General features: G+C 52.7%; 1 long non-coding RNA gene across 3 annotated transcripts; it reads right to left on the reverse strand.

Moving 5' to 3' along the window:
* Positions 1–286: 286 nt before the first annotated feature.
* Positions 287–4,506, reverse strand: LOC116792180. Of its 3 annotated transcripts, none has more exons than XR_004359020.1 (3): positions 2,778–4,506; positions 2,205–2,244; positions 287–922 (listed from the first exon to the last, which is right to left on the reverse strand). It is a non-coding gene; the product is annotated as an uncharacterized LOC116792180 (long non-coding RNA). The 3 variants fall into 3 exon arrangements; XR_004359019.1 differs by having other exon boundaries at positions 2,205–2,276; XR_004359018.1 differs by lacking the exons at positions 2,205–2,244; positions 2,778–4,506 and adding an exon at positions 1,406–1,833.
* Between the last annotated feature and the right edge of the window lie 19,323 nt (positions 4,507–23,829).

The following is a 23,829-nucleotide window of genomic DNA, read 5'->3' on the forward strand; positions in this document are numbered from 1 at the left end:
GGCGGCGGGGAGCGGGCAGGACGCAGAGCGGCAGTGCGCCTCTGACCGCCTCTCCCCACGCAGCAGTTCTGCTTCTACGGGGACTCAGACTGCCCCGACTGGGTGCTGGCTGAGATCAGCTCCCCGGCCGAAATCCTTTAAGTGCCCGCCCCCACCCCCATCCCCCTGCCCGCCCCAGGCCCGCTGCCCAGCCTCCTTCTCCTGCGCAGTCCTCGCTGCTGCCGAAGTTCAGCGCCATTTCAGTACTTGTTCTACTTGTGGTTCTGAAAAAAAGTTAGAATCAGGATAGCCAAAGCAACATAGAAAGTCTATTCCATCTTCAACTACATTACAGGGCAAAGGAAATAAGTGATCCTACCCATCAGCGGAACAGGGAAAGAAGGAAGATTAAGTCTGTGAGCTATAGAAGAGAAAAATCACACTGTAACAACTTAGAAGATTGCTCCAAGACCACAGTCACAGGAAAAGGGAAGAGAGCCAGGGCCACAAACTGTAAGGCCAAAAAGATGATGGACACATCTGTGCATCAATCAGGTTCAGAGGTCACTGCATGCCCCAAGCCTAACGAGTTCTCTGGTTTATGTGTGTTATACACCTATTAATTACTCGAATAGAAAATTTACAATTGAACTTTCACAAAGCTTACAGAGTGATATCCCTGCACTGACCATTGCAGCGGAGCTTCTGCTACAGATTCTGACACGTCAGGTGACTGAATGTTTGCTTGTTTGCTAGGCTCTCCTTACAGTCCATCCAGGTCATGAAATATAGAGGGGATTTCTTGAGAGGCAGCTTTTAGACCTCATTCCCTTACCTTCATGGTCAATGCCATCAGCGTCACTCTCCCTGTCTTCTTGCTCTTCATCGAGAGCTCCCCGTGTTAGAATTAGCTCAGAGGGACCCATTGCAGAAGCATCAGGTCCTTGAAGGGAACAGAAACGGCTGTAGACAAACCAGCTTGCTAAAGGTAAGGGAGCGTGTGCACTGACAACTCCATTGCTGTGTTTCTGTGCAGACAGAACACCTGCTCTAAGGGGACAGAAAGCTGCTTGTGGATCCCAGACACAGGACAGACTCCATCAGCACCTACTCGCCTCATCTAAGGAACAGCGCAGCCAACAGCAGAGCTTTCTCCTATTCTGAGCTGACTGTTTCGCCTTTTCTAAAGTATTTCATTATTTCTAGTAGGTCCACTGCTTTAGCTACTCAGCGGGGTTTCTTCCAAACCTGTGACTGACACAGGAAGAGCTAAGGGTGACCAATCCCACAGCAACTAAAGCCCCGCTCCTCTAACAGGGAGCTGCTTTCACACTTCTGCTGTGAGGACAAAGAAGCACTGTACTACTTCACAAGGCAAACTCTTCAGAAAACTTCTGCAGTAAACTTGATCCTCCTGGGGAGGTACCTGCCAGTGTGCTGCCCTGCACACACACGCTGCCCATGTCCTTCCACAAGTGTTCCAGCTGCTCTCTCTTTTGTTTATTTTGAGCTTTCTCCCGTAGATAAAGATTTACATGTGGATTCTGAGAACATTTAAAACATCGGGAGAAGAGAAACCTCACCCAAACCCAGCAGCCTGTCCCCCAGTCAGAGAGCAGAAGTCACTGTGCAGGTCTTACATTTCAACTGAGGTTACACAGAACTTCTGACTAAGCGTGGAAAGCAACCTCCGGTCAGGTGGGATTCTAGGACCTGTTCAGCAGCGCCGGGAAGCCAAACTCTGTGGAGCTGTGCCTGCAGAGAACTGTCCTTTGGACAGCCAGAACTCAAGGTGAGCAGAGCTACTGATTTTGGCACTGCAATTCAGTCTTTCTTACTAAGTCAAACTAGTACTCTTCACCGGTGCAGGAAGGTACAGGGATAGTCTCAACAAATCCCTTTGGAAATTTATTTTTAAGAACTCTCTATCCATCTGAATGGAAGACACAATCTTATTTCCCAATCATTTTCACACAATTAGCTCAAATATTAGCACTAAACCAGTGAGCAACATCTGTTTTGCAAAATCTTTATCTTTGTAAAGATATGCTCCAGCACATCTAGGAAAAAAAAGGCAAACGGTGGACTCCTTCAGGACAGGAGTTTTCCCACAGTGAGTACGACTAGTAAATGAAATGTTAGACCCTCTCAACATAAAGGCAATTGTGTGCATAAAAGTGACCCAAGATACACTGTTCAGGTGTAAACCAGCTAAAACCACTTACCAGTGTTTTTCTCGGGCGCTCGTATTGTGGACGATACTCTCTGAAAAGGTGAATAAAGGGAGTGCGTTCAGTCTGAAAAACACATGATCTGTATTGCATAAGGATCATCCTGGAGGCTTCTTTTTACTCAAAAAAAAAAGTTTTCTCTAGGCTTTCATGTTTGAGAGACATTTCAGAAAGACTAACAGTACTTTTCTCCCCAGATTTGGATTCTGAAACCAACGGATGCAAAATCAATGAACATACTTCATTAAAACAGCAACAATTCAAAACTTGGTATGGAATTACAAGAAAAAAATTACTTCACAGACTTGCTGGCACAGATAGCTTTTACTTTTTCACGGAACAGCACAAAAATTCATCTCTGAATAGTTCCTTTTTACTGCTGCTTTTTATGCTGATACTGGACACCCTAGGCTACCTTGGCTATGGCAACTGTACACTCCTTCAAATCAAAGGAGCAGACTCATGAATCAGGACCTTCAGGAAGTGGTCACTGGGTCGCGGACCAGAAGTCATCCCCTTCCCTCTCCTATTCATCTACAGCTTTAGAAAGCTGGGTAAAAAACTCACCCGGTCCTGTGCCAAACACTGCAGAAACACCAACCACCTGGAAAAGAAAACACACCAGAACTAGAGAGTAACTGAGCCAGATTTTTAATACAGAAAAAAAAAACAACAAATGAAAACCAAACAAACGAACAATCCCCCACATCGACAACAAAAAAATCAACACCACCGAAAAACCCAACAACAAGGAACTACTAATCTAAACCTAACAACACCCATTGAATCAGCACAGTGGCCTAAGAGTGGGCAGTAACACTTCTGCTTCTGTCCATCCCGCTTTCAAACTCTTCCTCCGCTTGCTGTTCGTGTTTGTTACTTCTGCTTTTTGGTTGCCGGTGATTTTCTGTTTGGTGAGTTGTTGGGGTATTTTGGGGGGTGTTTCTTTGGGGAAGGAGGTTTGTTTGGTATTTTTTAACACTGTAGGGCAATTCAAAAGAAAGGTCAAGTCTTTCTGCTGTTGACTTGTTTACTGTTAATAACCCAAGTTCTCATTCTGCATCTAGGGTTATAAGCGGTTAGCAAGTATCAGCGTACTAGAATTAAAGTGCAAAAGAGACAACAAGAACCGACCTTTTGGCTCTGAAACAGTCTAATACTTTTTATTTAGCCAAAGCACATTTAAAAGGTCCCCAGAACAGCAAGAGAGGGAGAATTTAATCAGTTGCTATGATAATACATTCAAAATGCACATCTACTTTCTAATTTCAACTTGTCTCTCATTACACTTCTGGCCATTTGTTCTGCTTGCGTTAAATCAATTCTCTAAAAATACCTCGAACTAAGACTATTACCAGCCAGAATCCTACATCCTCTAATGAAAATTCTCCCTCTTTTTCATAGGCAAGACAGTCTCAACTACTGACTTCCAAATGGAAGACCTTTCCCAACACAGCCTTGCATTTGATCATTAATACAGTAAATATGCAGACAGCTCTCCAAAGGATTTTAAGCATTAAGGCTAGGCACTGTGCCAATATATATAAATATTTATACTTTCCCTGCACTTCAGTACAAGCTGCCTTTTACTCCGTAATCCTCTTCATATGACCTGCTCTCCATCCAGCGCTCCAACAGTCCTGACAGGCAGATAAATATGACCTGATCAGCAAATAAGGAACAGGAAGTATGTTAGTTCTGTATATGGGACCACTACAATCCCTTTTGAAATTCTGTATATTGTTCCACATAGGACACTTACAATATTTTTGGTTTGGCTCTGTTATCATTATCTACATGAATGGAATCGTTTCGTTCCTGGAATATCCACACAGCCAAGAAGGCTTGCTTTTTCTTTAGTAAAAGCTGATGACAAACACAATCAGCTGAAACCTTTAGCACAGACTACGGGATCATTAACAGCCTCCAATGTATAGTGTTGTCAGAGAAACAATTAATTTGTCCTCTCAAAACCTGGTTGAGTGGAAGAACAATCTTCTTCTTGCACAAGCAAATATAAAGGGGTTTTTTTTGTTCATTTATTTGTTTTTGAGATTCTTTCCCTTCTTCCTACGTAGTACATTGCCCAACTGTACTTGACACTTTCAGAACAAGGAAAATTACCTCAGGTGGGAAATGCTGCAGCAAAGAACACTGCCTCCTACCAGCCAATCTTAGCTTTCATCTTGTGATTAATCACAGTTCAATATTAAATTATTCAGGCTGCCATTCAGTGTGACAAGCTGCAGTGTAACAAGCTGCACACAGGTCATCAACAGATTACAGTTGCAAAGGGCAGTGCAAAGCTCCTTTACAGAAGGACAGAACGGTGGGGGTTGGACAATACCTCTGGAGATCATCTAGTCCAATCTCTGCTGCTCAAAAAGCGGGATTAGGTAGAACGGGTTGCTCACGACTTTGCCTGAGCAAAAGCGTTTTAAGCATCTCCGGGGATGGAGACTCCACAATTTCTCTGGACCAGTCCAGACGAGGACTTCTGAAGTTATTGTTTTCAGTGGGAAGGTAGGGACAGAAAGAAGCGATCCCAAAACTTCAAACCCATCCCCACAGCGGTCCAGAGCAGCTCGAGCCCAGGCTGCTGCCTTCCCAGGGCCGGGCTCTTCTCTCTGCGGGGCACCCAGCAGCCGGCCACTGCCCTGCCCGGCGGCCCCGAGCGCTTCAGGCCCGGCCCGGCCAACGCCTCGCTCTGCGCGGGCGCCGCTTCCCAGCCCGCCCCCGAGCGCCGGGCCCTGCCTCGCGGTCGCCGCCTGGCAGCGCAGACCCCGCACCGCGGGGGGTGTGGGGGTGTGTGTGTGTGTGTGTGTGTGTGTGTGTGCGCAATGCCAGGGCACATCCGAACCCGGCGGCACGCAGGTGCAAGTTTCTCCGCAGAGGCGAGAAGCTTGCCTGTCGCTTCCCCTGCCTGCAGTCGCCCATGGCCGCGGGAGAGGTAGAAGAGCGGCCGCCCCCCCCCCCGCCGCGCCCAGCTTACCCCGAGGACGATCTCCGTCGGATGTGCCGCCGTGGGTCGCTTCCGGGGGGGGAAGGCGGCGACGCAGCCCCGAGAGCATCTCCAGGGCACGGCGGGACCGAGTGGGGCGGGGTCGGGGTCGGGGTCGGGAGCGGGAGCGGGAGCGGGAGCGGAACGGGGCGGCGCCGCGGAGCGGCTGGGGTCCTCCGCCGCGAGGAGGGGCTGCCCCCGAGAGGGAGCTGCCCGCGCCGGTGCCTGCCGCCGCCCACGAACCTGCCGCCCGCGCCCGGCGCCGCCGAGCGCCCCGCCCTGTCCCCACAGCGGGAAGCGGCGCGGCGAGACGGCGCTACGGGCGCGGGGCGGGGTCCGGGTCGCGGCGGAGGTCAGGCAACAGGATAGACGCCTCTCTGAGGCAACGGGGCCTCTCGCCGCCATCTTGAGTGTGGCATGGGGCTAAGTTGCTGTCCTGGCGGCGCCATCTTGAGTGTGGCCCAGAGGCAAACTTCCGGGTAGGGGCCGCCATCTTTAGTGTGGTCTCAGGTGAGTTCCGGTCTCGGCGGCGCCATCTTTACTATGGGCTTGGCGGACTTCCGGCCCGGGGCCTTGGCGGACTTCCGGCCCGGGGCCTTGGCGGACTTCCGGCCGGGGCCTTGGAGGACTTCCGGGCCGGGGCCTTGGAGGACTTCCGGCCCGGGGCCTTGGAGGACTTCCGGGCCGGGGCCTTGGCGGACTTCCGGCGAGGGGCCTTGGAGGACTTCCGGGCCGGGGCCTTGGCGGACTTCCGGCCCGGGGCCTTGGCGGACTTCCGGCCCGGGGCCTTGGCGGACTTCCGGCCCGGGGCCTTGGCGGACTTCCGGCCCGGGGCCTTGGCGGACTTCCGGCCCGGGGCCCTGGAGGACTTCCGGTCGCTCTCTACTTCCGGCGACCGACTTTACCCAAATTAGCGTCCCTCGCTAATTTCTGTGCTTTCGCCCCTAAAAATCTTCATGTTATTCCCCCCCACACACACCCCGGGAGAGACGGGAGACCGCAAGTCCCGCCGTGCCGCCGGAACCGGCCCTTAACTCTGGTAGGGAGCGCTGCACCGGCACGAGAGCCACTGCGCATGCGTCGCCGTTCCCGCGCCTGGCCGCCCTTACTTACCACGTGATCGCCGGCGTCTTGCCAACGACTGCGCAGGCGCCGGCGCCGCCACCTTGGCTTCCCCGCCGCCTGACCGCCCGGCTTCGCTTTCTTACTGCCGCTCCCCCTCTACTTTTTCGGCTCCCTGGGGTTCCCCCACCCACATTTTGGGGCCCCTTTCTCACATTTTAGGGGTGACCCCGCAATTTACGGTTCCGAGGGGGGGGAAGTTGACGGGGTGCCCAAGAAGGGCGTTCTTTTTTCTTTTTTTTTCTCTTTTATTTCATTTTCATTTTATTTCCTTTTTAGTTTTTTTGCTTTTAATTTTTTTAATTTTTCTTTTGTATTTTATGTTTCCTTTTTTATTTCGTTTATTTTTTATTCTCCTCTCCCAGTGCACCCCAGTAACACCCAGTGCTCCCCAACAACCCCCAGTAACACCCAGTGCTCCCCAAAAATTGACCCAAAACCCACCCAAATCGCCCCAAAAACTGACCCCAAAAACTGACCCAAATCATCCCAAAAGCTGACCAGAAACTGACCCAAAACTGACCCCAAAAAATGACCAGAAACTCACCCAAATCACCCCAAAAAATGACCAGAAATTGACCCAAATCTCCCCAAAAAATGACCAGAAAATGACCAGAAACTGACCCAAAACACCCCGAAAAATGCCCCAAAAACTGACTCAAGTCTCCTCAAAAAATGACCCAAAACTCAACCAAATCTTCCCAAAAAATGACCTGAAACTGACCCAAATTACCTCAAAAAATGACCCCAAACTGACCCAAATCACCCCAAAAAATGACCAGAAACTCTCCCAAATCACCCCAAAAAATGACCAGAAACTCACACAGATCTCCCTAAAAAATGACCCAAAACTGACCAAAATCACCTCAAAAACTGACCAGAAACTGACACAAACCTCAACAAAAAATGACCAGAAACTGACCCAAATATCCCCAAAAAATGACCCCAAACTCACCCAAATCTCCCCAGAAAATGGTCCAAAACTGACTCAAATCTCCCCAAAAAATGACCCCAGAACTCACCCAAATCTCCCCAAAAAATTACCCCAAAACTCACCCAAATCTCCCCAAAAAATGACCCAAAAACTGACTCAAATCTCCCCAAAAAATGACCCAGAACTCACCAAAATCTCCCCAAAAAATGACCCAGAAACTCACCAAAATCTCCCCAAAAAATGACCAGAAACTGACCCAAATCTCCCCAAAAACTGACCCTAAAATGACCCTAAATTTACGGTTCGGGGGGGGGAGGAGAGGAAACGGGGTGCCCAAGAAGGGGTTTCTTTTTTTTTTTTTTTTCCTCTTTTATTTCATTTTCATTTCATTTCCTTTTTAGATTATTTGCTTTTAATTTTTTTTTATTTTTCTTTTGTATTTTATGTTTCCTTTTTTATTTCGTTTATTTTTTATTCTCCTCTCCCAGTGCACCCCAGTAACACCCAGTGCTCCCCAAAAATTGACCCAAACCCCACCCAAATCACCCCAAAAACTGACCCAAAACTGACCCCAAAAACTGACCCAAATCATCCCAAAAGCTGACCAGAAACTGACCCAAAACTGACCCCAAAAAATGACCAGAAACTCACCCAAATCACCCCAAAAAATGACCAGAAATTGACCCAAATCTCCCCAAAAAATGACCAGAAAATGACCAGAAACTGACCCAAAACACCCCGAAAAATGCCCCAAAAACTGACTCAAGTCTCCTCAAAAAATGACCCAAAACTCAACCAAATCTTCCCAAAAAATGACCTGAAACTGACCCAAATTACCTCAAAAAATGACCCCAAACTGACCCAAATCACCCCAAAAAATGACCAGAAACTCTCCCAAATCACCCCAAAAAATGACCAGAAACTCACACAGATCTCCCTAAAAAATGACCCAAAACTGACCAAAATCACCTCAAAAACTGACCAGAAACTGACACAAACCTCAACAAAAAATGACCAGAAACTGACCCAAATATCCCCAAAAAATGACCCCAAACTCACCCAAATCTCCCCAGAAAATGGTCCAAAACTGACTCAAATCTCCCCAAAAAATGACCCCAAAACAGACTAAAATCTCCCCAGAAAATGGTCCAAAACTGACTCAAATCTCCCCAAAAAATGACCCAGAACTCACCAAAATCTCCCCAAAAAATGACCCAGAACTCACCAAAATCTCCCCAAAAAATAACCGAAAACTGACCCAAATCTCCCCAAAAACAACCGAAAACTGACACAAATCTCCCCAAAAACTGACCCTAAAATGACCCTAAATTTACGGTTCGGGGGGGGGAGGAGAGGAAACGGGGTGCCCAAGAAGGGGTTTCTTTTTTTTTTTTTTTCCTCTTTTATTTCATTTTCATTTCATTTCCTTTTTAGATTATTTGCTTTTAATTTTTTTTTATTTTTCTTTTGTATTTTATGTTTCCTTTTTTATTTCGTTTATTTTTTATTCTCCTCTCCCAGTGCACCCCAGTAACACCCAGTGCTCCCCAAAAATTGACCCAAACCCCACCCAAATCACCCCAAAAACTGACCCAAAACTGACCCCAAAAACTGACCCAAATCATCCCAAAAGCTGACCAGAAACTGACCCAAAACTGACCCCAAAAAATGACCAGAAACTCACCCAAATCACCCCAAAAAATGACCAGAAATTGACCCAAATCTCCCCAAAAAATGACCAGAAAATGACCAGAAACTGACCCAAAACACCCCGAAAAATGCCCCAAAAACTGACTCAAGTCTCCTCAAAAAATGACCCAAAACTCAACCAAATCTTCCCAAAAAATGACCTGAAACTGACCCAAATTACCTCAAAAAATGACCCCAAACTGACCCAAATCACCCCAAAAAATGACCAGAAACTCTCCCAAATCACCCCAAAAAATGACCAGAAACTCACACAGATCTCCCTAAAAAATGACCCAAAACTGACCAAAATCACCTCAAAAACTGACCAGAAACTGACACAAACCTCAACAAAAAATGACCAGAAACTGACCCAAATCTCCCCAAAAAATGACCCCAAACTCACCCAAATCTCCCCAGAAAATGGTCCAAAACTGACTCAAATCTCCCCAAAAAATGACCCAGAACTCACCAAAATCTCCCCAAAAAATGACCCAGAACTCACCAAAATCTCCCCAAAAAATGACCCAGAACTCACCAAAATCTCCCCAAAAAATGACCAGAAACTGACCCAAATCTCCCCAAAAAATAACCGAAAACTGACACAAATCTCCCCAAAAACAACCGAAAACTGACACAAATCTCCCCAAAAACTGACCCTAAAATGACCCTAAATTTACGGTTCGGGGGGGGGAGGAGAGGAAACGGGGTGCCCAAGAAGGGGTTTCTTTTTTTTTTTTTTCCTCTTTTATTTCATTTTCATTTCATTTCCTTTTTAGATTATTTGCTTTTAATTTTTTTTAATTTTTCTTTTGTATTTTATGTTTCCTTTTTTATTTCGTTTATTTTTTATTCTCCTCTCCCAGTGCACCCCAGTAACACCCAGTGCTCCCCAAAAATTGACCCAAACCCCACCCAAATCACCCCAAAAACTGACCCAAAACTGACCCCAAAAACTGACCCAAATCATCCCAAAAGCTGACCAGAAACTGACCCAAAACTGACCCCAAAAAATGACCAGAAACTCACCCAAATCACCCCAAAAAATGACCAGAAATTGACCCAAATCTCCCCAAAAAATGACCAGAAAATGACCAGAAACTGACCCAAAACACCCCGAAAAATGCCCCAAAAACTGACTCAAGTCTCCTCAAAAAATGACCCAAAACTCAACCAAATCTTCCCAAAAAATGACCTGAAACTGACCCAAATTACCTCAAAAAATGACCCCAAACTGACCCAAATCACCCCAAAAAATGACCAGAAACTCTCCCAAATCACCCCAAAAAATGACCAGAAACTCACACAGATCTCCCTAAAAAATGACCCAAAACTGACCAAAATCACCTCAAAAACTGACCAGAAACTGACACAAACCTCAACAAAAAATGACCAGAAACTGACCCAAATATCCCCAAAAAATGACCCCAAACTCACCCAAATCTCCCCAGAAAATGGTCCAAAACTGACTCAAATCTCCCCAAAAAATGACCCAGAACTCACCAAAATCTCCCCCAAAAATGACCAGAAACTGACCCAAATCTCCCCAAAAAATAACCGAAAACTGACACAAATCTCCCCAAAAACTGACCCTAAAATGACCCTAAATTTACGGTTCGGGGGGGGGAGGAGAGGAAACGGGGTGCCCAAGAAGGGGTTTCTTTTTTTTTTTTTTTCCTCTTTTATTTCATTTTCATTTCATTTCCTTTTTAGATTATTTGCTTTTAATTTTTTTTTATTTTTCTTTTGTATTTTATGTTTCCTTTTTTATTTCGTTTATTTTTTATTCTCCTCTCCCAGTGCACCCCAGTAACACCCAGTGCTCCCCAAAAATTGACCCAAACCCCACCCAAATCACCCCAAAAACTGACCCAAAACTGACCCCAAAAACTGACCCAAATCATCCCAAAAGCTGACCCAAATCACCCCAAAAAATGACCCAAAACTGCCCCCAAAAACTGACCCAAATCATCCCAAAAACTGACCCAAAACTCTGCATTTATTTGGCATCATTTCCTCTCAAAAACAACATCTCCAATTTAGTTGATTGCTAAAGCCATCATTTTAAAATCATCTCAGGAATCAAAAGGGACTGGAAAACACACAGAAATCATTCCTACACCCACCAAATCCTTAGGAATTGGAACCAGATTCCCTCATCTCTCTCCTTGTTTTTCTTGGCTGGAAAACCTGCTGATCCCCACTGGCTATTTTTAGGCTGGTTTTCTTCCACAGCTCCTTTCTCCCGGCTGAAACCTCTTGGCCATATTCAGGGCTTATCCGGAGGGAAGCCCCTCTGAGGTATTTCCTCTGGTGGCAATTCTTCTGCTGCAATTCTCCTGCCCCAGGAAGTGTTAAAAGACAGACTGCCCGGTGAGCCATGCCCTGAAACAGCAATCAGTTCCAAGACGAGAAAATCTCAGGGTCACACTTAGAAAGCCTGCCACGAGGCCCCCGGAGAAGCCAAGGGGAGCTGGGATTCCCTGGAGTCCCAGGGAACCGAGGGGAAGGTGGGAAAGGGGCAGAGAGCAAACCCCCCCCCAGCTGCTTCTCCCTGCAGCCCCCAGTGCAGGTGCAGCAAACACACGCCGGTGTAGAGTTTTTAGGAGAGCTTTAAAATAAAGTAAAACCCAATCAGTTCAACAAAAAATGCTTCTGCAGTCTGTGCTGTCTAACAACTCAAATTGCTCACCAAGAAAATTAGCTAATTTAGAACAACTGAATTGTAGAACCTCAGTGCAGCTGAGGGATTTCATGCCCCCTGTGCCTCTTGCGTCAGGGAAAAGGACTGGCATGCACTGGGAGGGACTGGGGGTAGTAGGGAGGGACTGGGATGGGACTGAGGGCACTGGAGATGGACTTGGGGAGAAGTGGGCTGGCACTGGGGCACTGGACTGCAACTGGGATTCTCGGGGGAGGGACTGGGGGAACTGGGAGGGGACAGGGGTCATTGGGGAGGGATTGGGGACAGTGGGACTACAGGCACTGGGATGGGACTGAGATGCGCTGGGTGGGCACAGGGATGGGACTGAGGTCACTGGGGAGGGAAGTGGGATGGGACTGGGAGCACTGGGAAAGGGAGTGCAGGGACTGGGATAGGACTGGGAAGGGACTGCAAGGGGACTGTGAGAGGACTGGGGAGGGGACTGGAGAGCGTGCCTGGGCCGGGCCTGAGAATCTCTGGGGAGGGACCGGGAGCACTGGGATGGGACTGGTGTGACTGGGATGGGATGCAGTTGTACTGGGAAGGGACTGGGGAGGGACTGGGAATCACTTAGGAGGGACTGGGATGGGGCTAGGCAAACTGTGGAAGGTCTGGGTGGCACTGCAGGAGGACACTTGGGAGGGAAAGGAGGTGGTGGGTTGCAGTGGGGGAAGTGGGGAGAGACTGGGATGAGAGTGGGGGCACTGGGGTGGGACTGGGAGCACAGGTGGCACTGGGCTAGGACTGGGGGAAGTGGGGAGGGAGCAGGGAGGGACTGCGAGGGGGCTGGGAAGGGAACTGGGATGGTACTGGGAGAAAGGAGCGGAATGCACTGGGAAGGGAACTGGGAGCAACGGGAAAGCCACTGCAGGGACTGTCATCGGACTGGGGAGGGACTGCAAGGGGACTGTGACAGGACTGGGGAGCGGGCCTGGGATGGACCTGGGATGCACAGGGGAAAAGAAGCGGGATGCCCTGGGGAGGGACTGAGGTCACGGGAGGGATGGGGATGGGTCACGGGCACTGGGGAAGGACCTGGGCTGGGACTTGGATGTTCTAGGGAGGGAGGGGGATGCATCGGGGAAAAGGACTGGGATGCACTGGGAGAGACTGGGGGCAGCGGGGAGGGATGGGGATGGGACTGGGGACACTGGAGAGGGACTGGGGGCACTTGGGGGAACTGAGCTGGGCCTGGGATTCTCTGGGGAGGGACTGGAGGCACAGGGATAAGACTGAGAGGCACTGGGGAGGCACTAGGACACACTGGGGCACCACTGGGATGGGACTGGGATCACCGGGGAGGGACTTGGGATGGGACTGGGGGCAGTGGGAAGGGACTGGGATGGGACTGGGCGAACTGGGGAAGGACCGGGTTGCACTGCAGGAGGACACTTGGGAAGGAATGGGTGCGCTGGCTCGCACTGAGAGAAGTGGGAAGGGACTGGGATGAGAGGGGGGGGCACTGGGGTGGGACTGGGAGCACTGGTGGCACTGGGCTAGGACTGGGGGAACGGGGGAGGGAGCAGGGAGGGACTGGGAAGCGACTGGGATGGGAATGGGATGCACAGGGAAAAGGAGCCCAAGGCACTGGGGAGGGACTGCGGGCAGTGGGGAGGGACTGGGATGGGACTGAGGTCACTGGGGAGGGAACTGGGGTGGGACTGGTGGCACTGGGAAAGGGAGTGCAGGGACTGGGATAGGACTGGGAAGGGACTGCAAGGGGACTGTGAGAGGACTGGGGAGGGGACTGGAGAGCGTGCCTGGGCCGGGCCTGAGAATCTCTGGGGAGGGACCGGGAGCACTGGGATGGGACTGGTGTGACTGGGATGGGATGCAGTTGTACTGGGAAGGGACTGGGGAGGGACTGGGAATCACTTAGGAGGGACTGGGATGGGACTAGGCAAACTGGGGAAGGTCTGGGTGGCACTGCAGGAGGACACTTGGGAGGGAAAGGAGGTGGTGGGTTGCAGTGGGGGAAGTGGGGAGAGACTGGGATGAGAGTGGGGGCACTGGGGTGGGACTGGGAGCACAGGTGGCACTGGGCTAGGACTGGGGGAAGTGGGGAGGGAGCAGGGAGGGACTGCGAGGGGCTGGGAAGGGAACTGGGATGGTACTGGGATGGTACTGGGAGAAAGGAGCGGAATGCACTGGGGAGGGACTGGGAGCAACGGGAAAGCCACTGCAGGGACTGTCATCGGACTGGGGAGGGACTGCAAGGGGACTGTGACAGGACTGGGGAGTGGGCCTGGGATGGACCTGGGATGCACAGGGGAAAAGAAGCGGGATGCCCTGGGGAGGGACTGAGGTCACGGGAGGGATGGGGATGGGTCAGGGGCACTGGGGAAGGACCTGGGCTGGGACTTGGATGTTCTAGGGAGGGAGGGGGATGCATCGGGGAAAAGGACTGGGATGCACTGGGAGGGACTGGGGACAGCGGGGAGGGATGGGGATGGGACTGGGGACACTGGAGAGGGACTGGGGGGATTTGGTCTGGGAGTGGGGACACTGGGGTGGGACTGAGATTTTCGCCAGGGGGGAGGGACTGGGAGCACTGGGATGGGACTGGGGGTCATTGGGGAGGGACTGGGGACCGTGGGACTGGCGGCACTGGGATAGGAGTGAGATGCGCTGGGGAGGGACTGGGCCGGGACTGAGGGCACTGGAGAGGCCCTGGGGACACTTGGGGGAACTGAGCTGGGCCTGGGATTCTCTGGGGAGGGACTGGAGGCACTGGGATAGGACTGAGAGGCACTGGGGAGGCACTAGGACACACTGGGGCACCACTGGGATGGGACTGGGATCACCAGGGAGGGACTTGGGATGGGACTGGGGGCAGTGGGAAGGGACTGGGCGAACTGGGGAAGGACCGGGTTGCACTGCAGGAGGACACTTGGGAAGGAATGGGTGCGCTGGCTCGCACTGAGAGAAGTGGGAAGGGACTGGGATGAGAGGGGGGGGCACTGGGGTGGGACTGGGAGCACTGGTGGCACTGGGCTAGGACTGGGGGAACGGGGGAGGGAGCAGGGAGGGACTGGGAAGCGACTGGGATGGGAATGGGATGCACAGGGAAAAGGAGCCCAAGGCACTGGGGAGGGACTGGGGGCAGTGGGGAGGGACTGGGATGGGACTGGAGACACTTCAAGGGAGTTGGATTGCAGTGGGTGCGACTAGGGGCACTGGGCTGAGACTAGGGGCACTGGAGAGGGACTGGGGGTAGTAGGGAGGGACTGGGATGGGACTGAGGGCACTGGAGATGGACTGGGGAGAAGTGGGCTGGCACTGGGGGCACTGGACTGCAACTGGGATTCTCAGGGGAGGGACTGGGGGAACTGGGAGGGGACAGGGGTCATTGGGGAGGGATTGGGGACAGTGGGACTACAGGCACCGGGACGGGACTGAGATGTGCTGGGTGGGCACAGGGATGGGACTGAGGTCACTGGGGAGGGAAGTGGGATGGGACTGGGAGCACTGGGAAAGGGAGTGCAGGGACTGGGATAGGACTGGGAAGGGACTGCAAGGGGACTGTGAGAGGACTGGGGAGGGGACTGGGGAGCGTGCCTGGGCCGGGCCTGAGAATCTCTGGGGAGGGACCGGGAGCACTGGGATGGGGTGCAGATGTACTGGGAAAGGACTGGGGAGGGACTGGGATTCGATTGGAAGCACTGGGGGAGGACTAGGAATCATTTATGATGGACTGGGATGGGACTGGGGAGGGACTGGGGGCACTGATGACGGCACTTGAATGCACTTGGGAGGGACTAGGAGCACTGGGATGCAGTGGGGAAGGACTGGAGGCACTTGGATGGGACTGAGAGAACTAGGATGGCACTGAGGGCACTGGGGAGGTACCAGGGGCACTGGGTTGGGACTGGGCTGCACTGGGGACACTTGGGAGCAAGTGGGATCACTGGGGAGGGAACTGGGATGGGATTGAGGGCACTGGGGAGGGACTGCAGTGGGTTTGAGGCAACTTTGGAAGGACTGGGAGCACTGGGGAGGTTCTGGAGGGAACTGTGCAGGGAGCTTGGTTGGACTGAGGGTACTAGGGATGGACTGGGATGGGACTGGGGTGCAGGGGGAGCAATTGGGAAGGAGTGGAGGCACTGGGGAAGGAACAGGGAGGGGACTGGCTGCACTGGGATGGGGTTTGGGGCACTGGGGAGAAACTGAGAGGGACTCAGGAGGGACTGGGGACAGTGGGGAGGGACTGGGGACAGTGGGAAGGGACTGGAAAGGTGAAATTGAAACAGACTCACCTGAGTCACAGTCTAAGAAGTCCTGCTACAGCTCCTGAGCCCGAACAACAGCCGAGGGGCCTCAGCCCAAGCCCTGGCCCCTCCTCCCGCTCATTGTTAACACCTGGGCCTTCTCCATAGAACAGCTGACTCCACCCAGTACTCCCAGTTCCCTCCCATGGCTTGCAATAGAATTACTAGACTTCCCAGAGTGCACAAAAATACAATCAAAATCCCACAGTAATTTCTACTCAAAACCAACAGTCCCTGACCAAAGTATCCAGTCCATATCCTAACCCCCAGCTCTATCCCAGCCCCTCAGTGATTTCAGCTCGAGACCCACAAGCTTTATTGCACTGCCAGCTCTGCTCTCTCAGCAGTAGCTCCAAATCTTGCCATCGCCGCCACGGGAAGCTGCTCCAGGTTCTCGCTGCAGGATCTTCATCTTGGCTCCAGCTCTGTGACTTTCCAGCTCCAGCCTCACACTCCCAATCCCAGTCCCCCAGGTGCTCCTCCAACCCCACAAGCCCCATCCCAACTCCAAAGTCCAGATCCCTGCCCTAGACTCATTTCAGCTCTTCCCCCCCACTCCATGTTCCCGCCCATCAATCCCTATAGCAGACACACAGCCACTTCAGCGACGGTACCAGAGGCCCTATCTCACAGGGATTGCTGTCCTTACTGCCCAAGTGTTACTGTCCCAAGCCCAATCCCTCTCCCTACCCCAGCCCCTCAGTGATTTCAGCTCCACCCACCCAATCCACATTCCCGCCCTTTAATCCCTTTCCCACAGCCACTCAGGGATTTCCGCAACGGTGCCACAGGCCCTATCTGAGCTCCAGACACCCTCCCAGCTCCACAGATGCAATCCTACCACTATGCTCATTTCACCTTCAACCTCTCAGTCCACATTCCCAATTATAATCCAAACTCCACTGCCACACAGGGATTTCAACGACGGTGCCACAGCCCTATCTCACAGGGATTGCTGTCCTTACTGCCCAAGCGTTACTGTCCCAAGCCCAAACCCTCTCCCTACCCCAGCCCCTCAGTGATTTCAGCTCGAGACCCACAAGCTTTATTGCACTGCCAGCTCTGCTCTCTCAGCAGTAGCTCCAAATCTTGCCATCGCCGCCACGGGAAGCTGCTCCAGGTTCTCGCTGCAGGATCTTCATCTTGCCTCCAGCTCTGTGACTTTCCAGCTCCAGCCTCACACTCCCAATCCCAGTCCCCCAGGTGCTCCTCCAACCCCACAAACCCCATCCCAACTCCAAAGTCCAGATCCCTGCCCTAGACTCATTTCAGCTCTTCCCCCCCACTCCATGTTCCCGCCCATCAATCCCTAGAGCAGACACACAGCCACTTCAGCGACGGTACCAGAGGCCCTATCTCACAGGGATTGCTGTCCTTACTGCCCAAGTGTTACTGTCCCAAGCCCAATCCCTCTCCCTACCCCAGCCCCTCAGTGATTTCAGCTCCACCCACCCAATCCACATTCCCGCCCTTTAATCCCTTTCCCACAGCCACTCAGGGATTTCCGCAACGGTGCCACAGGCCCTATCTGAGCTCCAGACACCCTCCCAGCTCCACAGATGCAATCCTACCACTATGCTCATTTCACCTTCAACCTCTCAGTCCACATTCCCAATTATAATCCAAACTCCACTGCCACACAGGGATTTCAACGACGGTGCCACAGCCCTATCTCACAGGGATTGCTGTCCTTACTGCCCAAGCGTTACTGTCCCAAGCCCAAACCCTCTCCCTACCCCAGCCCCTCAGTGATTTCAGCTCGAGACCCACAAGCTTTATTGCACTGCCAGCTCTGCTCTCTCAGCAGTAGCTCCAAATCTTGCCATCGCCGCCACGGGAAGCTGCTCCAGGTTCTCGCTGCAGGATCTTCATCTTGCCTCCAGCTCTGTGACTTTCCAGCTCCAGCCTCACACTCCCAATCCCAGTCCCCCAGGTGCTCCTCCAACCCCACAAACCCCATCCCAACTCCAAAGTCCAGATCCCTGCCCTAGACTCATTTCAGCTCTTCCCCCCCACTCCATGTTCCCGCCCATCAATCCCTAGAGCAGACACACAGCCACTTCAGCGACGGTACCAGAGGCCCTATCTCACAGGGATTGCTGTCCTTACTGCCCAAGTGTTACTGTCCCAAGCCCAAACCCTCTCCCTACCCCAGCCCCTCAGTGATTTCAGCTCCACCCACCCAATCCACATTCCCGCCCTTTAATCCCTTTCCCACAGCCACTCAGGGATTTCAGCAACGGTGCCACAGGCCCTATCTGAGCTCCAGACACCCTCCCAGCTCCACAGATGCAATCCTACCACTATGCTCATTTCACCTTCAACCTCTCAGTCCACATTCCCAATTATAATCCAAACTCCACTGCCACACAGGGATTTCAACGACGGTGCCACAGCCCTATCTCACAGGGATTGCTGTCCTTACTGCCCAAGCGTTACTGTCCCAAGCCCAAACCCTCTCCCTACCCCAGCCCCTCAGTGATTTCAGCTCGAGACCCACAAGCTTTATTGCACTGCCAGCTCTGCTCTCTCAGCAGTAGCTCCAAATCTTGCCATCGCCGCCACGGGAAGCTGCTCCAGGTTCTCGCTGCAGGATCTTCATCTTGCCTCCAGCTCTGTGACTTTCCAGCTCCAGCCTCACACTCCCAATCCCAGTCCCCCAGGTGCTCCTCCAACCCCACAAACCCCATCCCAACTCCAAAGTCCAGATCCCTGCCCTAGACTCATTTCAGCTCTTCCCCCCCACTCCATGTTCCCGCCCATCAATCCCTAGAGCAGACACACAGCCACTTCAGCGACGGTACCAGAGGCCCTATCTCACAGGGATTGCTGTCCTTACTGCCCAAGTGTTACTGTCCCAAGCCCAAACCCTCTCCCTACCCCAGCCCCTCAGTGATTTCAGCTCCACCCACCCAATCCACATTCCCGCCCTTTAATCCCTTTCCCACAGCCACTCAGGGATTTCAGCAACGGTGCCACAGGCCCTATCTGAGCTCCAGACACCCTCCCAGCTCCACAGATGCAATCCTACCACTATGCTCATTTCACCTTCAACCTCTCAGTCCACATTCCCAATTATAATCCAAACTCCACTGCCACACAGGGATTTCAACGACGGTGCCACAGCCCTATCTCACAGGGATTGCTGTCCTTACTGCCCAAGCGTTACTGTCCCAAGCCCAAACCCTCTCCCTACCCCAGCCCCTCAGTGATTTCAGCTCGAGACCCACAAGCTTTATTGCACTGCCAGCTCTGCTCTCTCAGCAGTAGCTCCAAATCTTGCCATCGCCGCCACGGGAAGCTGCTCCAGGTTCTCGCTGCAGGATCTTCATCTTGCCTCCAGCTCTGTGACTTTCCAGCTCCAGCCTCACACTCCCAATCCCAGTCCCCCAGGTGCTCCTCCAACCCCACAAACCCCATCCCAACTCCAAAGTCCAGATCCCTGCCCTAGACTCATTTCAGCTCTTCCCCCCCACTCCATGTTCCCGCCCATCAATCCCTAGAGCAGACACACAGCCACTTCAGCGACGGTACCAGAGGCCCTATCTCACAGGGATTGCTGTCCTTACTGCCCAAGTGTTACTGTCCCAAGCCCAAACCCTCTCCCTACCCCAGCCCCTCAGTGATTTCAGCTCTACCCACCCAATCCACATTCCCGCCCTTTAATCCCTTTCCCACAGCCACTCAGGGATTTCAGCAACGGTGCCACAGGCCCTATCTGAGCTCCAGACACCCTCCCAGCTCCACAGATGCAATCCTACCACTATGCTCATTTCACCTTCAACCTCTCAGTCCACATTCCCAATTATAATCCAAACTCCACTGCCACACAGGGATTTCAACGACGGTGCCACAGCCCTATCTCACAGGGATTGCTGTCCTTACTGCCCAAGTGTTACTGTCCCAAGCCCAAACCCTCTCCCTACCCCAGCCCCTCAGTGATTTCAGCTCCACCCACCCAATCCACATTCCCGCCCTTTAATCCCTTTCCCACAGCCACTCAGGGATTTCAGCAACGGTGCCACAGGCCCTATCTGAGCTCCAGACACCCTCCCAGCTCCACAGATGCAATCCTACCACTATGCTCATTTCACCTTCAACCTCTCAGTCCACATTCCCAATTATAATCCAAACTCCACTGCCACACAGGGATTTCAACGACGGTGCCACAGCCCTATCTCACAGGGATTGCTGTCCTTACTGCCCAAGCGTTACTGTCCCAAGCCCAAACCCTCTCCCTACCCCAGCCCCTCAGTGATTTCAGCTCGAGACCCACAAGCTTTATTGCACTGCCAGCTCTGCTCTCTCAGCAGTAGCTCCAAATCTTGCCATCGCCGCCACGGGAAGCTGCTCCAGGTTCTCGCTGCAGGATCTTCATCTTGCCTCCAGCTCTGTGACTTTCCAGCTCCAGCCTCACACTCCCAATCCCAGTCCCCCAGGTGCTCCTCCAACCCCACAAACCCCGTCCCAACTCCAAAGTCCAGATCCCTGCCCTAGACTCATTTCAGCTCTTCCCCCCCACTCCATGTTCCCGCCCATCAATCCCTAGAGCAGACACACAGCCACTTCAGCGACGGTACCAGAGGCCCTATCTCACAGGGATTGCTGTCCTTACTGCCCAAGTGTTACTGTCCCAAGCCCAAACCCTCTCCCTACCCCAGCCCCTCAGTGATTTCAGCTCTACCCACCCAATCCACATTCCCGCCCTTTAATCCCTTTCCCACAGCCACTCAGGGATTTCAGCAACGGTGCCACAGGCCCTATCTGAGCTCCAGACACCCTCCCAGCTCCACAGATGCAATCCTACCACTATGCTGATTTCAGCTTCAACCTCTCAGTCCACATTCCCAATTATAATCCAAACTCCACTGCCACACAGGGATTTCAACGACGGTGCCACAGCCCTATCTCACAGGGATTGCTGTCCTTACTGCCCAAGTGTTACTGTCCCAAGCCCAAACCCTCTCCCTACCCCAGCCCCTCAGTGATTTCAGCTCCACCCACCCAATCCACATTCCCGCCCTTTAATCCCTTTCCCACAGCCACTCAGGGATTTCAGCAACGGTGCCACAGGCCCTATCTGAGCTCCAGACACCCTCCCAGCTCCACAGATGCAATCCTACCACTATGCTCATTTCACCTTCAACCTCTCAGTCCACATTCCCAATTATAATCCAAACTCCACTGCCACACAGGGATTTCAACGACGGTGCCACAGCCCTATCTCACAGGGATTGCTGTCCTTACTGCCCAAGTGTTACTGTCCCAAGCCCAAACCCTCTCCCTACCCCAGCCCCTCAGTGATTTCAGCTCGAGACCCACAAGCTTTATTGCACTGCCAGCTCTGCTCTCTCAGCAGTAGCTCCAAATCTTGCCATCGCCGCCACGGGAAGCTGCTCCAGGTTCTCGCTGCAGGATCTTCATCTTGCCTCCAGCTCTGTGACTTTCCAGCTCCAGCCTCACACTCCCAATCCCAGTCCCCCAGGTGCTCCTCCAACTCCACAAACCCCATCCCAACTCCAAAGTCCAGATCCCTGCCCTAGACTCATTTCAGCTCTTCCCCCCCACTCCATGTTCCCGCCCATCAATCCCTAGAGCAGACACACAGCCACTTCAGCGACGGTACCAGAGGCCCTATCTCACAGGGATTGCTGTCCTTACTGCCCAAGTGTTACTGTCCCAAGCCCAAACCCTCTCCCTACCCCAGCCCCTCAGTGATTTCAGCTCCACCCACCCAATCCACATTCCCGCCCTTTAATCCCTTTCCCACAGCCACTCAGGGATTTCAGCAACGGTGCCACAGGCCCTATCTGAGCTCCAGACACCCTCCCAGCTCCACAGATGCAATCCTACCACTATGCTCATTTCACCTTCAACCTCTCAGTCCACATTCCCAATTATAATCCAAACTCCACTGCCACACAGGGATTTCAACGACGGTGCCACAGCCCTATCTCACAGGGATTGCTGTCCTTACTGCCCAAGCGTTACTGTCCCAAGCCCAAACCCTCTCCCTACCCCAGCCCCTCAGTGATTTCAGCTCGAGACCCACAAGCTTTATTGCACTGCCAGCTCTGCTCTCTCAGCAGTAGCTCCAAATCTTGCCATCGCCGCCACGGGAAGCTGCTCCAGGTTCTCGCTGCAGGATCTTCATCTTGCCTCCAGCTCTGTGACTTTCCAGCTCCAGCCTCACACTCCCAATCCCAGTCCCCCAGGTGCTCCTCCAACCCCACAAACCCCATCCCAACTCCAAAGTCCAGATCCCTGCCCTAGACTCATTTCAGCTCTTCCCCCCCACTCCATGTTCCCGCCCATCAATCCCTAGAGCAGACACACAGCCACTTCAGCGACGGTACCAGAGGCCCTATCTCACAGGGATTGCTGTCCTTACTGCCCAAGTGTTACTGTCCCAAGCCCAAACCCTCTCCCTACCCCAGCCCCTCAGTGATTTCAGCTCTACCCACCCAATCCACATTCCCGCCCTTTAATCCCTTTCCCACAGCCACTCAGGGATTTCCGCAACGGTGCCACAGGCCCTATCTGAGCTCCAGACACCCTCCCAGCTCCACAGATGCAATCCTACCACTATGCTGATTTCAGCTTCAACCTCTCAGTCCACATTCCCAATTATAATCCAAACTCCACTGCCACACAGGGATTTCAACGACGGTGCCACAGCCCTATCTCACAGGGATTGCTGTCCTTACTGCCCAAGTGTTACTGTCCCAAGCCCAAACCCTCTCCCTACCCCAGCCCCTCAGTGATTTCAGCTCCACCCACCCAATCCACATTCCCGCCCTTTAATCCCTTTCCCACAGCCACTCAGGGATTTCAGCAACGGTGCCACAGGCCCTATCTGAGCTCCAGACACCCTCCCAGCTCCACAGATGCAATCCTACCACTATGCTCATTTCACCTTCAACCTCTCAGTCCACATTCCCAATTATAATCCAAACTCCACTGCCACACAGGGATTTCAACGACGGTGCCACAGCCCTATCTCACAGGGATTGCTGTCCTTACTGCCCAAGCGTTACTGTCCCAAGCCCAAACCCTCTCCCTACCCCAGCCCCTCAGTGATTTCAGCTCGAGACCCACAAGCTTTATTGCACTGCCAGCTCTGCTCACTCAGCAGTAGCTCCAAATCTTGCCATCGCCGCCACGGGAAGCTGCTCCAGGTTCTCGCTGCAGGATCTTCATCTTGCCTCCAGCTCTGTGACTTTCCAGCTCCAGCCTCACACTCCCAATCCCACTCCCCCAGGTGCTCCTCCAACCCCACAAACCCCATCCCAACTCCAAAGTCCAGATCCCTGCCCTAGACTCATTTCAGCTCTTCCCCCCCACTCCATGTTCCCGCCCATCAATCCCTAGAGCAGACACACAGCCACTTCAGCGACGGTACCAGAGGCCCTATCTCACAGGGATTGCTGTCCTTACTGCCCAAGTGTTACTGTCCCAAGCCCAAACCCTCTCCCTACCCCAGCCCCTCAGTGATTTCAGCTCTACCCACCCAATCCACATTCCCGCCCTTTAATCCCTTTCCCACAGCCACTCAGGGATTTCAGCAACGGTGCCACAGGCCCTATCTGAGCTCCAGACACCCTCCCAGCTCCACAGATGCAATCCTACCACTATGCTCATTTCACCTTCAACCTCTCAGTCCACATTCCCAATTATAATCCAAACTCCACTGCCACACAGGGATTTCAACGACGGTGCCACAGCCCTATCTCACAGGGATTGCTGTCCTTACTGCCCAAGTGTTACTGTCCCAAGCCCAAACCCTCTCCCTACCCCAGCCCCTCAGTGATTTCAGCTCCACCCACCCAATCCACATTCCCGCCCTTTAATCCCTTTCCCACAGCCACTCAGGGATTTCAGCAACGGTGCCACAGGCCCTATCT

Source organism: Chiroxiphia lanceolata, chromosome 11 (genome assembly GCF_009829145.1).
Source record: "Chiroxiphia lanceolata isolate bChiLan1 chromosome 11, bChiLan1.pri, whole genome shotgun sequence".
NCBI lineage: Eukaryota > Metazoa > Chordata > Aves > Passeriformes > Pipridae > Chiroxiphia > Chiroxiphia lanceolata.